Genomic DNA, 4,457 nt, shown 5'->3' with positions numbered 1-4,457 from the left:
AACTCCAACCTGCTCGCCGCACTGCTTGTGTACGGAGCCCAGTGAGCAGGTTACTGCCCCTCCCTGCCATCTGAGCCAATGTGCAGGGCTGCGAATGGATGTGTACGAGTACCGCTAACGCCTGCACAGAGGTGAAATCCTGCAGTAATTACCATCTCACCATCTAAGGATTTCTCCTCCTCTGTCCGGCGCTCACAGGGGTCACTCGGTGGCTGCTTGTAGCGACGCAAGTTTGGGGCGGTTGCTGACATCATGCACCCACACTGAGCAGTCAGGGAAACACCTGCATTCGCTGGGGCATGCTCAGCGTTTCTATGGGCGCGCTCACTGTTTTTTTTGTGGGCATGCCATCCACCACGGTATGCCATCTGCCTGTCACTCAGACTGCAAGTGTCTCGGCAAAGGTAACATCGGCCAAAAATGCTCCCAGCTACGGCCTGCACATGTGCATTGCAGACTATGCGCATGTTTACATTAGCCACCATCGGAAGAGGGGCCAACATTTAGGCCTGCGACCAGCTCTGAATCGTCCGTAATATCACTGTGCATGCATGACATCCTTGGTAACTACTCTAATACTTCCATAAATGTAGCGTCCTATGTGATCTTCTCAATTAAATGAAACAATTAACAGGTAATGAGCGTTTATTTGAAGCGTATTTGTTCATTGCTGGTGATACACTTGACGGTTTGGACTAGCGTGTATCCCAGTTTAAATGTGCAGAATATTCTACTTGAGGGGTTTGCTGTATCCTGAGTATATTGCTTTTTAGATCCTAATGAATTGGGTGGTAGATAGGTTCCCTCTTTTTCTACCCCATGTGTATATGTCTTTTCTCAGACACATGCCCTTTAACCATAGGATCACATTTGCAATGCGATCTGGGTAGGATCTACTGCTCAGGGTCGCATTGCAATATGCGATTCCATCGTCTGCGCGGTTATCGCTGACCCGTGCTGTGCCACCGGCAGTAACTCAGGGACCCGATGTGATTCTTCTCGATGTTGATACATCAGGCAGCATTGCATCCCCTATAGTAACCTATGGGAGATGCAGCCGCAAGCGGAGCAGGAGGGATCGCAGCATGGATCGAAGATTCCGGCTACAGTCCCTCCTACGTACATTTGGGGATACTTAATATTTGTGGCAAATCCCTGAAAACGGGTGTTTTGGGGGAATTAGTCGCAAATATGCAATAGTTAATGGGCCCCATGGGGCCTTAATGTACAAGACACGTCAGCATAATTTATCTGGTGATACACTTGGTAGTTGTGGCTGTGCGTTGTCTCACATCCTCAGTGGCGTAACTAGAATATTTGCGCCCCCCCCAGCTGATATCGGTAGCCCCCCCCTCTCCCACCCACCCTTCCAAGTGAAGTTAAACACCCCCCTTACCCCTCCCCATGCTGCCGCATTCAGAGTCCCGCAGCGCAGATCTTTTCCTTGCTCCGTCTCCTCCTGCAGTTCTAATGAAGAATTACCATCACAAAATGGCTAACATACATCTATGACCAGAGACTGATTTTCCACTATGCAACCTAGTCTAGTGGACCTAGGGCATGATTCAGATTGTAAACAACGCTGATGTTCATGCAGCTGAGAATTTATGGGTAGACTGTGCATGCGCCAAGATACTCTATTGATGCTGTCTGCAATCACAGGCCAAAATCGGTATCTTGCCTAGGGCCCTATGATGTCTAAATCCGACTCTGTCTATAACTGAATTATATATACACGCACACACATCATTATATGGCACATGGATAAGAACAACAGACCTGTGCAGTCCCTTTGAGCAGCGTGTACATGATCAACATCGTAGATTTTCCTATTGGGTGGGAAGAAAATTCTGCAGTATTACATATTAGTGGTTGCAAGATGCCATCACTGCTAATTGAAAACCCCTATGACTGACACTTATACTATAAACATACACATTTTTAAGATGGATGGACAAACAAACCAAGGAGGAGGCACAGATGGATAGACAGGGGAGTGGGCAGACAGGCGGATGGACAGGAGCAAGTATACATGGATGGGCGGATAGGGGCATAGATGGACAGATTGGAGGGGGCATTGATGGACAGGTGGATAGCACACAATATTAGAGTTCAGACAGACGGACAAGGGCATGGGCGGGATAGACAGCATCATAAGGGGGGGATCAGGGGCAGAAAAAATAGTGGGTGATAGAGAGGCAATGGTTGACAGGGGAAAACAAAGGGAGTAAATTGTATTGAAAGGGATCAGTAGGGAAAACTGGCATAAAAACAAAGGAGTTTAACATGACAGCTGATAAAAGATAATGCTAATGGAAGAATTTCGGTAGAGGCAGGGCCAGCACCACCACGAGGCAGCTTTAGGTATCTGCCAGGGGCGCCAGCTACTGGAGGGTGGCAGGAGGGAGCAGGATGGAGGCCGCATCAAACCCCCACACCCCCTCGTGGAATTAACAGGCGGCCCACGATGCATCACACACACACACCCCAGAGGGACGCGGCAGCCCACGCTGCAACACCCGTCTCACCACCCCCCCCCCCCCCCCCCCCCCGAAACAGGTGAGCACCGGCCCTGGGTAGAGGAAGAGAGAACGAGAGATAAAGAGGGGGAGTAAGAGATAGAGAGGAAGAAGGGTAAGAGGGACAGGGGGAGAGAGGGACAGAGAGGGAGAAAAAGAGACAGATATGGAGAGATAGGGGGAGTGGGAGAGAGGAGAGGGAGAGATAAAGATGGTAGAGAGAGGGAGTGAGAGAGGGAGATGTAAATGGAGAGAAAGATAGAGGACAGAAGAGGAGAGAGAAGAGGGAAAGATGAAGAGGAGGGAAAGGTAGAGAGGGGGAGAGAGATGGAGAGAGAGATGGTAGAAACAGACGAGAGCGAGGAAGAGGGGGAGACAGAGAGAGAGAGAGAGAGAGAGATGGAGAGGAGTGGGAGAGACACAAAGATGGGAATAGAGAAAAAGAAAGAGGGGAAAAAAGATGTAGAGAGAAATAAATAGAGAGGAGGGAACAACAGAGCGAAATGGAGTGAGGGAGAGAGGTAGCATTGGTGCAAGTCATATGCTGTTTAACACGCAGCTCATGAGGGAGAGGGGAAAGGTAATGTTAATGGCCAGACTGCAAAATCTATTTTGTCCTATGCCCAGTGGCGGTTTTTACCTATGGGCTGCAGGGCTGCAGCCCGCCAGTTGAAATCCGCCACTGTAGTGAAGACAGATGCAGTCGTGACAGACAGACTGGCTTCACTGTGATTGGCAGTGACTTCCTATTGGAAGTCCGACCTGCCAGTCACCAAGGCAGTCACATTGGGAGGTGTTCCCTCCCTCTGGGACGCCTTTCTGTGTGCTGCCATGCAAATTCGTTGATTGTGCATGCGCAGTACCTATATCGGTACTGCGCACGCGCTGGTCCTGGTGCCTGTCATTTGTATTGTACAGGCACCGGGACCAAGATTCCTTCTATGGGCTGTTGCTGAAGCAGCCCATAAAAGCTGGCCGAATGCACAGTACAGATGTTTGTACTGAGCATGCACCGTTCCCGGCGCCTGTCATCATAGCACAGGTGCTGGGGACCATGAGAAGAGGTAGCAGCGGCGGGGGGGGGGGGGGGGGGGGGGGTCTGCATCGCGGTACCCTCGCGGTGGCTACGGCCAGAGGCAGCCCCCTCCCCCAAGAAGGTATGAGCAGCCACTGCCTATGCCGCACAAGACCACTAAGCTCACCTCCGTCACTCAGCTTCCAGCTGCTGCGATGGACAGTCCCGGGCCCGGGCTCCTGTGAGGGTACCGAGGGTCAGACCCCGGCTCCACTTCTAGGTCAGGTCCCGTGGGTCAGACCCAACTCCAGACTCCAACTTACATCTCACAGGTCGAGGCTGCCATAAGGATCAGACTCCGGGCCCCAGTCTCTTTGGAACGGCACACCCTGGCTCCAGGTTCCAACTTCCGTCTCTCAGGCCCTGGCTGCAGTGTGCGTCAGACTTCGGCCCTAGGCTCTTTTGAAAGGCAGACCTTGACTCTGGTTTCAAACTTTCTCTCAGGTTCCAGCTGCCGTGTCAAAAAAATTACCTAAATGACAGGGGGACACTGCCCGTACAGCCATACAGGGTTGTCTGGGGGATGTACTTTGGATCAATTGGAAACTGATTCCTATAGGGCGTGTTAAGGTTATAAAATGGGCACTGTGGCAGTCACACTTTAGGGTAAATATATCATACTTGCATGGATCATGCACTTAATGCCCTTCCTGCTTCACCTCTTTACCAAGGTGACCCACAATTTCTAGGGGCAGCCCTGCAGATGACCCCCATGCTACACTTACTTGCAAGATGTTCTTTAAAGACTCCTGCTTGCTAAGAGCTGACTCCTCGGATTCAGTCGGATTGCTGGCTGCCTACTTCATTTGCAAGTTTTCCACGATGTTGATCATACTGCAGTAAATCGCATCGCATTGCCTATA

The sequence above is a fragment of the Crinia signifera genome, chromosome 9, assembly GCF_055691185.1.
Source record: "Crinia signifera chromosome 9, ASM5569118v1, whole genome shotgun sequence".
NCBI lineage: Eukaryota > Metazoa > Chordata > Amphibia > Anura > Myobatrachidae > Crinia > Crinia signifera.
Note: the sequence above shows the minus strand (reverse complement) of the source record.